Genomic DNA, 13,127 nt, shown 5'->3' on the forward strand with positions numbered 1-13,127 from the left:
CTCTTCTTCCTCCTTCCCTTCAAAGTTATTTGCTGTGTTTGTTCTTTGGAAAAAATAAAACCTAAAAAAAAGAAAAAATGAAAATGCTATCACAATAAACTATAATAAAACATTCTAAACTCTAAACATGTCATTTTGATGGTTTTGTGGATCTTTTTTTTTTTTTAAATAAAAGCCTGTAGTTGTGTTTTCTGAATTCCCCTCCCCTCTATCCATTAAGCTGCAAGCTTTCCACATGGTTTCTGACTGATTTAGTCATTAAAATGTGGAGGAAATGACTTGTGCACTCTCGGAAATGTGCTGTTTGACCTTCAGCCGTCATGGAGGATGTATTCCCTGATGAGGGTCGGTCAGAGTGAGAGACTGCTTAATGAATGAAACATTTTCAGACATGTATGTTGCCCGGAAATGCTTCCTCGATCTGTGAGAATGCCCTTTTGTTTGCGACACGTTTACAGCGTCGCCAGTTCAGTTCAGGTTTAGTGTGAACCTACATGACTCACACAGATCTTGTCAGACTTTTATACCGATCATCGGGATGAATATCATTAATATGGGGTTTAAATCGATGATTTTGACTGGTTCTTTTTCTGGGGTGGGGCGATTATACAACATATCAGTTGAGAGATTTACAAAGCAAACATTGGTCCCACATGTTTGAATTGATTGTGGAGTATCTCTAATCAATCAGGATCTTAATAAAACCCACTCAAATACAAACCTACGTCCCATTAACATTTAGTTACATGTCTTCTAGCAAGCGGCTACTGAACTTTTGACATAGTTCTGGCTGCATATTTACAAACTAAGAGCCAAAAAAGGTTCAATCCAGTCAAAAACAGAAATACTTTGGAACACAATCAGCATGAGTTGACCAAGGTTAAAAAAAAACAAAAAGAAACAACATTTTGTATCTGCTGGGACTTGAATTGAATTGCAACGTTTGTAGTAAAAAAAAAATAAAAAAAAAAAGTCAATAGGGATGAATCAGGCAAATTTTGGTGGCAATCTATAAAGTAGGCTGTAGCAATTCATAAAAGAATAATTATATTGCATCTTAGTCAATTATAAGATTTTCTGTTTGAAAAGAACATTGAAGTGTGCAGTAAATATTTCCTTTAAGGTGTAGAAAGTGTTCTCTCCTATAAAGTGTCTCTTGCTCGTCAGTTTCTGCCGGCCCAGCAGCCAATTTTGTCAGGAGAAAAGGAGAGACGAGCGTCAACAGTAAAAGCAATGCTGGATGAAACCCACTTGACCTCTGAGGCCTGCAGTATCCTGACATTGTTCATTCGTGCCAACTGTTGCACTGTCATGATTTGCAGGAACCCTTAAGTGGAGCGCCGTCTTTATTAATGGCCTTTCCACCCTTGCAGCTGGAAAGGCTAAGATGAAATTAATACCGTTAATAGCAGCTGCGGATCGTGATTGTTCCTTTTAATTCATGATTGCCAGGCGATAAGCAAAACTGAAGGGAGGTCTGTCCTTATGAATACTGTCAATTCTAAGCTGCAAGAAATGCCTTTTTGAGGGTTCTTTAACTCTATAATAATGTCCAAACAATGACTCCTGAACTAGCTAGGTGATCCTCCCAACTTTGATAAACAATGAACATTTGACCATAAAGGAATGGCTGTTGATTTAACACTAACGTTCAGTGGCACTAGCAATTCATAACATCTGAAAACATCACATTTAATGTGTTCCTTCTCCAAGACACAAGTATGTATATGACTCTTCTCGCCCATAGCTTCATCTGTCTGGCATCCTGCTACCTACAAGCTGAAGTTTAGCTACGAGAAGAAGGAGATTGGGGTCTTAAATTTGCACAGTGCAAGTTATAAAAGAATTGTATCCCATTTTTAGGACTAATGTGAACTATTATGAATAAGTTAAATAGGTTATAGTTATTTGTCTATAGGTTATGCTGAAGGTTTCATAATTTGAATTGGATTTATCATGATTTAGGTGCTAATGCGTGCATGCTAATATATTCTAGGTAGGCTTTAGCATAGCTAAAGTGCCAGCATATTTTTTTTTCCTTTTCATTGTATGAAATGTGGCTAATGTATGGTGGTTGTTATTTAAATTATTAAAATGTCGAGTCTTCAGCTCTATCAAAAAGAGCTGAAGATTGAAGACCGACTAAGTGAAACTGAAATAAGCTGAATCCATTATAGTACAATTTTCCCACATTTGCGTAAAGTCATCCTTTGCAGAAAATTTATAAGAAATATGAAGAACCTCATCATACAAAGGTATCAGTCAGGAAAGGGATAAAAAAAGTGCAGGCATCAATAATTGGAAGAAATGTGATACAACTCTGTCATTTCTTAAGTTGGACATTTCTCCAAAATGTCTGTAAAAACAAGGTGGAAACTACCAAGAGGCAGACAGAAACACCGAAGGAGCTGCAGGAATTTCCAACTGGACTGGTTCTGTTCTGTATGTGAGGGGATCTCTTGTATTCTTCACATTTCTAGGCTAAGGACTATGGCAATAAGAATGAAACATTTCCTTTCAAAGAAAACATTGAAACCTCATTAGCTTAGCCTGATTTACTATGAGACAACTGTGTAAGGTTGACCTCCTTTTACACTGAGACTTGCATGAAAATGTCGATTAATACATGCTGCAGGTGAAAATACTCTGCAAAGTTCTGGAAAACTAGGAAAAGTTACATTTAAAACAAAAAGAAAAAATCCTTATTGTCCAATCAAACATGATATAAGTCCAGGGATTCTAGTTCCCAGTGCAGTGAAAAAGTTTTACTCCCTTGCCGATTTTCTTCAATTGATGTTGATGATGATTAAATATTTTTAAACTATCAAAGGACTATTAATATCTGAGTAAGTACAAAAAAATATGTTTTCAAATTTTGATTTTGTTTCTTCAAAGAAAATAATCTATCAAAATTAGCATGACCTTGTGCGAAAAAGTTATGACTCTACCTGCTTATTCCTAAAACCTCTTCAGCTTGTTAGTCAAATTTAAGTTCAGACTTGAACTAGGCCACTTTACTTTACTTTAACCTTTACTTTGAACCACTGTCCTGCATCGCAGCCCCACGTATGCATGAGATCAATGTCACAAACTGATGGCTGGACATACTTCATCTGGGTTTTCTGCTGGACAGCAAAATGTATTAATTATCATAAATTGTCCAGATCCTGAAGCAGCAAAACATTGCCAAACCATTGCAGTGCCACCACCACAATGTCTGACCATGTTTTACCACTTCATTTACTGTTTGGGTTTTTCAACAGATGTAGCAAGACACGCGTCTTTGAAAAGTTCCTCTTTTGTCTCATTAATCCCGAGAATATATTCCTAAAAGTCCCAGAGACTTTTAGGAATAATCTTCTGGTTTGCTGATAGTTTTGTGCATTCACAAGATCCTTTTTAAAAAAAATTTATTAAGTTTTAACTCAATACTTTCTGTTGACTATCCAGATAGATACAAAGCAATCTTACTGGGACATTCTTGTGAAATTTTATACTTTGCAAAAAGAAGGAAGTTAAAAAGTAGACAGATATGAGAGTTAGGGCAGGCTGTGTATCTGGGTATCAGAGAGAAACTGCATGTGTATGTGAGTGGTGATGTGTTTGTACGTGTCTTTCCTAAGGCTAGATTAATAGGATAAGCAAATTAAAGATTGTGTCACGGTCACGGAAATCCGCCTTACTGCAGGTCCCTCATATTTTTTTGCAATACGCATCATCATTTCATCACTTTGGATTGGTCAAACACGATAAGAAAATTCAGTGTGTACTTCAAACAGGGTGGTGCCACTTCTGCTCCAGTCAATGAGGAAAGGGCTTGTTCTTCTTTGTTGTGTTCTTTCAGTCTCCACTGGTTCTTTGATAGTATTCAATATCGATACTTTGATAGAGTCTGTTTGCTATTAATGAATCGTGGTTCTATGACATAATATCTAAAAAATAGAGAAGTAAATGTGATGAATTTAGACACTGGTGTTCCAGTCTCTGTGTCAAGAAAAAATAAATAAATAAAAAACTTCATCAGAGGACTATGCTCACTGACATGGTTGTGTTAGGAAGTGTGTGTTAAAATTGCTGAGTAAATCTAATTTGAGAAGGAAAGTCTTGTATTTAAAACTTGATCAAGTGTTCTGTTTAAATCTAACCTGGTTTTATATGTGTCCTTTCTTTTTCCTTCTCTGGTTCAAATAGCATTCCTGTTCTTCTGCTGTCTGCTAACGCAAATTCAAATGGCATGTTGAGAGACTTTATTGCAGGTGTGGTTTATATATTGTGCGGAACTACTAAACCTCACCAGTGGTAGAAATTGGTGCCTAACCCTAACCCTGAGGCACCTCCACCTGGTCCTTTTTTATTTGAGTCTGTCTCAGTGTTTACCTCTCTCTCTGTCTCAGTTTTTGTTTTTTTTCTCTCTCTCTCTTTCTCTTTCTCCCTGGTCTCGACTGGATTTTAGCTCCTGTAAGTAAAAACAATTTTACTCCACATAGGATGGCACTACCATCACCATCATGTATGTGTAAAAAAGGTGCCTCCATCTACCTGAGTTAGCAATACTTTGCCAGGATTATAACTTAAATTTGATGGTCTTGTTAAATCAGTCAACCTACAGTGCTTCATTTAGTTTTCTCTGAGTTTAAGTCTCCTCTGCTCTTTCTCTCTCTCTCTCTCTCTCTCTGGTGTTTCAGAAAAACGTCTCCTCAGGAAGCCGCTGCTATTGTCATGCTTGACTGATGGATGTTGCATATTCGGTTAACTTGCTGATCCAAACTGAGAAGTTTAGTGTTTAACTGAATGTTATTTTAACAAATTACCCCTTTAAAAGAAACTGTTTTGTTTTACTTTGAAGGGAACTGTGTGGGGATTGATGAGAATCGTTACAAAACGTGGAAAACTTGAAAGGGTCTGAAAACTTTCTGAATGATCTGTGTACAGTGGTGTTTCCCAACATACGGAAATGAACTTTGATATGTAAAATTTCTGTAGTTTCCCTTTAAGGTCAACCTTTCCATGCATAATTAATGCACATGTGGAAAACCAATCCGAAATCAATATTCTGTTTCTAATTGTTAACCTACCTATAAATGTAAGCTATGGGTTTAGTGAAATATTTACAGTGCGATGTACTTATGATGGTGAGACAGACATAGGCCTGTTTCAAGTTATTGTAAATGTGGTTTACTGACATAATCTGAAAACCAACGTTCAGGTGAGGTTTACCACTGTAATTTCTAAGACAACGTCTAAAGCTACAGTAGCACTTTTAATTGTAAAAGAAAAAAAAAGAAAAAAGTTGCTTAAGTGCAATAAAATAATATACCGTATGTGGAGCATAGAAAATGGCAAAAATATTTAGATTGTTTGATAAATTCATATAAATGTAACTAATGTTTAAAACGGTTTTCTGGGTGTCAGAAGTTTGTATGATATAGGAATGTGAATAAACAGCTCAATAATAATCTTCTCGAACACCTAGGCACCGCAAAATGAAGGCCAATGCATTTATTTTGCATCCCCAAACTGGAGCTCAGATAGAGCGTCAATCGGGCACGGCAGGGTCAGTGACCGCGCACGCCGCCTGTTTATCTGTATGAGAGGTCCTCGGGAGCGCGCCCCCCCTGGCCGAGGAAGGTGAGCGAGTGTCTGGAGGGGAGGACTCGGGAGCGCGGCCAGCCGAGGGATCGATCGGATTAAACTCGATTTGAGTGAAATTAACACAAAGGAGAGAAGAGCAACGCACACTAGTCGGCGAGGTCGCGGATGCGAGATACGCCGGAGAAATATTTCCTGAAAAACAGAAAAACTTGAACTTTTTCCCCTCTGTTTATTTATATTTCGAACTGAAAAAGGACCACGGTGGATTTTTTTTTTTCAAGCAAGCGGAGATAGTACCGTACTAACGAGGAGTTGATTTGATAAAAGGCTGAAGTGACCGAGCTTGTTGGGTAAGCTAACAAAATGCCTCTTTTTATTAAGTGCATTTACATTTTTTCCGAACACACTGTATCATGAATGGAGTGGAAATTCAGTATACGGCGGTTTTGAATTAAAACAGTTTATATTATCGTTGAATAGTAAGTTTTCCATACTTTTCAACACAATCGGACTCTTTAAAGCACCGTGCGCCTGTGTTTCCGAACCCGACGGGCATTTCCTTTAGGGCTAACTCGCAGGAACGACTATTTTCGATGACTGCTCGTTTATTCGGCTTCTGTTTTATCATCTCCTTTTACACATAAAGTCATTGAAGGTCCATGAAGCTGCCATGCCTACATGCTAACAATAGCAAGTTTAGCTTTGCCACCCGCTGCATCGCTCACACACTCAGTGGTCCCATTAGTTAGTTGAAAAGTGGAAAGAAATATTCCCAGGACGGCAGAGAGGGTTCATGTGTGCCCGAACCAGTTCACCTGACAACTTTATGGATTTTCTATGCTGAGGTATTGACTTAATTCAGTTTTAAATCGTAAGCGTTAGCTCCGTTAGCTAATTGTGTTGAAGCTTCCAGGAGACACGAGGTGGCTCGATCGTAGAGGTGAGTCACTGCTGCTGCTGAATGAGCGGAGCTCTCCGAGGGAGATTCCCAGCGGACAACACTTGGCACAGAAAGCCAAACACGCTTCCTGCGAGTTTAAGGAAACATTTCTACATAAAAGTTCTAAAACACAACTATATATTTTCTCAGTAGCTGTTTGTGGGAGAACCGGGCAGCAAGAAGTGTTTGTAGTAGTCGCTTGTTTTATTGGACGGAAGGGACGGAGTAGTGGAGGAGAGGAGGGGGGAAGCTGTGAGGCCAGGCGGTCACTCCATATACCGTGTTTTTTTTACATTTTTTATGCCATACTTTACATTTAAAAATATTATTAAATTAACCAGGAGAGACCAATGCCTCTTTGTCGGGCTCCAGGGTGGAGGGTAAAGAGTTTTAAAGAGGCATAACCAGAGATGAGCGAAGCATTCCCTGGTCCGGAACGACGTGCGAAATACCGCTGATAGGCTAATTAGCCGTGCTAGCCGTTGGAGGTTGGCCCAGCGCTAGGACACAGAAGTTCAGCTAGCCTGCTAGCCCAGCTCCCATCCTTATTGTGTACAAACGAGGACCACTTATTAGCCCCCCGGAGTTAGCGCCTAACCAGCTCGGGGCGGTTATATGTCGGTTTGTCGAAGTACAACTTCTGGCATCTTCTACCTCACTTTTTTGCCGATGTTGATAGTCAAATCGACACGGAGTATCCTACTTTTTTTAACGGGAGCTTTTGTAACGAGCTTGTTTGTTACATTGTGTCCAGCGACACAAGTTTAGTAACCGTTACGGCTACACTTGTTACTCGGTATGGACACGGAGGAAAACGCAGCCCAAAACACCTGCCAGTGCTTCTCCGCTTCATCTTTGTTGCAACAGCTTATTTGCGGAGGGGAAAAAAACAACAAAACTTTTGACATTATTGCCTAACCCAGTTTCACTGCTCTGTTTGTGTTTGCGTTATTCTGCCATCTTTCCTCTGTAATCGGTCAACTTGCATAATGGTCACTCGCGCAACTAGGGCAGCGCTAAAATTTTAGGGGAAAAGAATAGAAAAAAAAAATATTGTTACGCAGCGGGTTTATTCAGTGTGTCATTTTAAGCATCCATATTTGTGGTACGTTATTATTTTTTTTTTTGCCAGAGCCTGGAGCCGCTGCTACCCCCTCCACCTTGTCTCTGTGAGCCAAGATGGCAGCTAGTCATGTTTAGCGGGCCACAGAGGGAGTGATAAGAGGCCCCCGACCACACACACATACACACAGCACACAACAGATGTTCGGTAGTATTTCGTCTCTTCCCTATTGTATCCCTCTTTTCTTGTGGTTTAAAAATTCTCTCTCTTTTAGTGACAAACGTTGGTTTGTGGCTGACTTGTAACGAAATAATATTTTGGAGTGATTTGAGACTTGAAAAGGGTTGTCCCTTTATAATTATGCTTTTTGGTAGTTGCCATTTCTGTTTGTTGGAATTAAAAATGAACAACTAAACACTTTCTGGTATACTTTGAAGTTTGAACACAATGATTTTTCTATCTTAAACTATTTTATTTTGAGTAATTTCTACTATCGCCGTCGATCCACATGCAGAATGTTAATCTTTATGGTCAAAGTTTTTTTCCCATTTATTTGTTTAATTAAAACACACATAAGTTTGAATGTAAAATCGGCAGATCAGTGCTCAAAAGAAAAGAAAACTGGAAAGGCCAAATTGGCCTCAATCTACAACTCGGAGAAAACGTAAAATATGCAACAGTTTTTACACTAAAATTAAATACTTGCTTGCTTTCTCTCATTTTTGCTTCAAAGTGTGTGTCCTTAACCTGTGCTGGGTTTTTATTAAACTCAAAGCAAGTGCATGCTACAACTTTATAGCCTGAGAAGAAGTGGAGTTGTTAATTTTTGATGTTTATCAAATATGAAGCAAACTGATTTTCCAACCTAATTTCCATAACCGCATCTACACACCAACAGCCATCTATTGTCAGAATGTCTGATTTGAATGTTTCCGCTTAATACAGGAATATAGTTTTGTACGGAGTAACGGCCTTCAGTTTGGGAAGAACACAAAGAAAGTTTAGGTCAGATGACCATCAGTTTGTCATGTTTTTGAAGAAGCTGCTCCCTGTAGTTCTGACCTATGAATCATTTGTGCGATCAGTGTTGATTATCTGAAAGATTTCCATGTTTTGAAGAGTACGTGTAAATTCTGAAACTAGCAAAGCGAGAGCCGGTGAGGAGATAAAAATGATAGGTTTGTATTTAAGGGCAGTAAGTAAAAAGAACGTTCTTGAAGTAGATGGAGGACGAATTGGTGTGATGCAAAGCATATATTTTCTTAAAATATTCAAAAATGTTCATTGTTAGTTTTTCGGGCCTCCCCATACCACATGACTTAGTAGTGTGTTTTATTCACGACTGTCCCATTACTTATATATTCCACGTTAAAGTATTTCCACGTTTCTGTCTAAAAATGTTTAGTTTAATTGTTTTTCTTCATTCTAGTGTATCAGTTTGGCACTTTGTCCTTTATTTTCTTCCTGTGGTCTTGGATTGTAGTCATCCTTTTTGATTGTGAAAAATAATCCTTTGCCTGCCACGTTCAGTTCATGCTTTCCGCTAACATGTAATGTTGACAGTAACTCAATGTTTGCGAATGTAGGAAGAAATGTGAATAGAAGAGCAAAATCTCAAGAGAGATTTTGGTCTTTGAAGTTCTTCAATTAGGTGTCTCTGTCATCCTTTTACCATTTTTAGTTAAGGGATGCTTTATTTTATGTTGAATTTGATGCGTTAGCATCCAGTCCAAGGCTTTGTTTAAACGGCTGTCAAAGTTGATTCTTTCAAAATTGGCAAAATATAAGCAGTTCCTTTTTTGTGTGAGCTGCTCTTAAGAGTTTAATACACTTTTGCAACTTCTGGGTGTGAAAGAAAGTGATGTGGCTAAATGTACTAACCATGTGTGGTTATTTTTCAGATCGTAAGACTGATTATGTGGTTTTAGTATTACATTAACAAGAACTCTTTCACTGGCATTGGGGTAAAACAATTACAACACAATTATTCAACTTCACATCGTTTTAGGGGCTGACAGAGATATTGGAAAAGATTTTATATATTGAAAATTTTGACATTGTACATCCTCGATGGAAGGTAGCTGTCTTTAATTTTGATTGGAGTTGTTTTCTTGAGGGAATGTTTGCATTTAGTAGCTGTGGGCCATCCAGGAAAGGAGTATCAAGCAGATGGTTGATGTACTCTGCTGTCAGGTGGAAAAAATAAATTCATTTTGCTGCTTCAACTGAACTCAGCTGAAGTTGGCAGCAAGATATTGGTAAGATGGACAGCCAGAAATCATTAAAGACGGATCCCTGAATCCTTATTCTTCACATAGCCACCGTTTCTACACTTAGCTGAGTTTAAGAAAATGTGAAAAGGGTGGCCACTCAAGACTTTGTGTAGGAATTTCCTCTTTAAAAAAATCTTGTTCTTTAGGGTGTTGGTAGGGACTTCTGGTTTTCTTTGAGGTCTGAGCTGCTGATTTCCATTTTTACCAACGCCAGTCTTTTAATTGTCTTCCCATATGTACAATAATTCAAGAATGTTGCTTTATGTTCTTTGGAGATATCAGTTTTTAATCCAACAAAAAGTAAAACAGTTGCAAGTTTATTCTCATTCATACATCAAAATATATGTATGCATCTAATTTATATTGAAGCACAACCATGATGGGTTAAAAAAAAAAAAGAAAAGATAAAAAAAAAATTTGCTAAAATAAGGTAGTTTTTGTTGCAGCAGCTGAGCTGCACATTAATGGAGAATTAGGCCGTAAATTGATGCATCCTCGGCTCTCTGTGCAGTTCGGGTGTTTTTGTGAATTGGTAACAAAGATCCTACTTTCTGAGAGCCTGCTGTCTTCATGGACCGACTGGAAGAGCAAGTTGGAATCTGTTCACAGCCTTTCTAGCAACTCTGTGCTTCTGACATCGCTCTTGAAGTGGAAGTTGTAAGACTGCTGGCAGGAGAATAATGAGCAGGTGTTTTCTATGGCAGTGGTTTGCTCTGTCATCAACCAACAGCTGCTTGCGTGTTAGAAAGTTTTCAGACCTTGTTGGGGCAGAGTTGTCGTCGCCGCAAGTTTTTTTACGCCTCACAAAGTTTTTCCAGGGTACAGATTTGGTTTGAAAGTAATTAGAAAAGCCTCGTACTTTCCCTCCGGGAATGGGAGGAGAAATACATTTTCGTGTCAGATGTCACAGATTTTCAGCCCCACTGCGGAGCGTGTCGTGCAGTCTGTAGGTCAGGTAGCAGCAGGTGGTGTGGTGTAGTGGTCAGTTCAGTGCTTAAAGGCCAGTGTTGGATGAGTCAGATGACTGGTGTTTGTTAGGGTGGCCATTTTGTCTCCCATCATCATCGTGTGTCATAGACAGCAGCCCTTTTGGGAGGGAATGGAAGTAGTGCTGTTGTTTGCCTCCGTCTCTTTCATCTTTGCCATCTATTGCTCCACCTCCACCCACCCACTCCTCTGCCCAAGCAGGAGCCTCCCCCCTCCCTGCCTCCCTCTCTCCTTCTCTTCATTGTCACCCTTTCCATCTTTTTTTCTCTCCATCTTTGCCTGCCTGTCGTTTTTCTCCCCTCCCCATTCTCCCTTCCCCTATCCCTCCAGTCATATCATTTCCAGCCAAAAGGTTAGCGGGGAGCTTTAGCACCATGGTGACATTCAAAACCGAGTGTCATCACTGTCTCTCCTGCTCTCTCATCCTCCTCCCTCACCTGTCTCCTTTTCTGCCCCCTCTTCCTCCGTTCCTGCCTCCCCCACCTCTATCCTCCCCCTGCAGCGAGGGCCTTCTGGACCAAGTGCTGTGCCTAGAAGAGAGGCTGGCGTAAACACAGCTCTGAAGTGTTTGTGTGTGTGTGGGTTGGACGTGTTTTCTCGGCCAGTCAAGTACATCTCTGACCCATATGCGTGCCTGCATTTTAATCCTGTCTTTTGACCTCAACCAGTCTGGATCTTGAGCGTATTCGCTGTCTTTCCTGACCACCAGCCTTCCTTGTGCTGGGATGCGAAAGGCGAACTCAAGGACGCTCCACTTGAAAATACGTGGGAGTTTTTTGTCGTCAGCTGCTGATGAATCCCATCACAAAAAAAACGGCGTCAGCGCTATGAGGATCTCATCAGTTCTCCGGCTCTTTCTGGGGTTTAATAGCTCTGTTGTGGCGTCCGCACACCCCTCTTCTGTCTCGCTGTGTTATCTGTCATGGTTTCCATCAAGTGATTCACATGCCCGATGAAAGGTTAAGTGCTGCTTGCTTGTGGAATCAACATCTAGTTAGTGGAGATGGATCTGGAAGGTCAGAGAGGAGAAAGATGGGTGGTAAAAGAAGATGTTAAGCAAAGTTGCACGGCCTTTAAACAAGGCTCCTGCACGGTCTTGAGAAGTCTGAAACCGGTTTTTAATGTTTTCAAAGTTTTAAAGGGTGTTTTCAAACCTGATAGTCAAATAGACCCGGTTTGATTGGGGACCAAAACATCAACATTTGTTACATTTTCAGCTGGTGCAGTTTGATTTCATCCCAAACCCTGTGAAAAAGCTGTCCTTTACCTCACCTCTGGTGGCGCTACACTAAGAACTACTGAAGAAAAGTGACAGGAAAACCTATGAAGAAGACACTGAGCGCAACCTTTATGGCAGATTTTAGTGGTTGTAGGGATTCTGTTTTGTTTTTGGCAGAAAGACCTCAACCGATTTGTCCCACTAATGCCAGACTTTGTTTTGTTTGCATTCCCTGAATGCCCTGCGCTGTAGTGGGCTTCCTCCTTTTGGAGCCATCTATGTTTTGCTTGGCATTCACATATGCATTTGAACTGCACTAAAGTTCACTTAAACCAAACCAAAACCTTTGTTGGTAGAGGGACCAAAGTTCCACTACGCATTCACACCTCTCCAAACCAATTGGACTTTCTCTGCAAATGTACTGGAGTTCGATTAAAGCGGACTAAACAGGCTGGGGTGAATGCACCTTTAGAATAGAAAGATGATGAAGCTTTTCTTATTTTAAGATGAAGGTCAAAGTTCCTGGTGGTTGAAGGACTGTTTCAACTGATTTATGTTTAGATGGTGAACCTTCATCTAAACACTTTTGAGTCCCTACTCTACTCTACTCCTGCAGATGACTACATAAAAAAAAAGTCAAAATTTTTAAAATGTTATTGGTCTTTAAATTAGAGATGCCACAGTCAATTGGCTAGAGGTCAGGCTGGATCTGTCCTTCATTGCTCCTGATCAGAGATCCTGTAAAATAATTTTCATTGAGTGCATCAAAACTCTTCAATTTTCAGATCAGAAATTTATCCCACAGCTGTTTGTGCTTTTATTTTTTTTTATTTTTTTTATTTTAGAAAAAATGGAATAAAAGTTTCAGACATGCTTTGATGCACAGATCAGAGTAATTTAACAGTTGCTTAACTTTCTGTTGCCTCCATAAAAGAACCTGGATCACATTGTTTGTCTCTTCTGTACAGTTATTTCAGACAATTTAAAAAAAAAACGTAGTCGATCAAAATCCAAATCGGCAGGTCAGAATTCAAAGAAGTTAACATTGGCCAG

At 39.5% G+C, this 13,127-nt stretch overlaps 1 protein-coding gene across 2 annotated transcripts in view; it reads left to right on the forward strand.

Annotated features, from left to right (window-relative positions):
- The first annotated feature begins 5,529 nt into the window (after window positions 1-5,529).
- chd7 (chromodomain helicase DNA binding protein 7) overlaps window positions 5,530-13,127 on the forward strand; it is a 100,322-nt gene continuing 92,724 nt past the window's right edge. Inside the window, exon 1 of one of the 2 annotated variants that reach the window (XM_044134120.1) lies at window positions 5,530-5,942. The gene's annotated coding sequence lies outside the window, so the exon portion shown is untranslated. Of the gene's footprint in view, window positions 5,943-6,262; window positions 6,438-13,127 lie in introns of those variants that run through there. The other variant, XM_044134121.1, reaches the window with a different exon arrangement.

Source organism: Gambusia affinis, linkage group LG12 (assembly GCF_019740435.1).
Source record: "Gambusia affinis linkage group LG12, SWU_Gaff_1.0, whole genome shotgun sequence".
Classification (NCBI taxonomy): Eukaryota; Metazoa; Chordata; class Actinopteri; order Cyprinodontiformes; family Poeciliidae; genus Gambusia; species Gambusia affinis.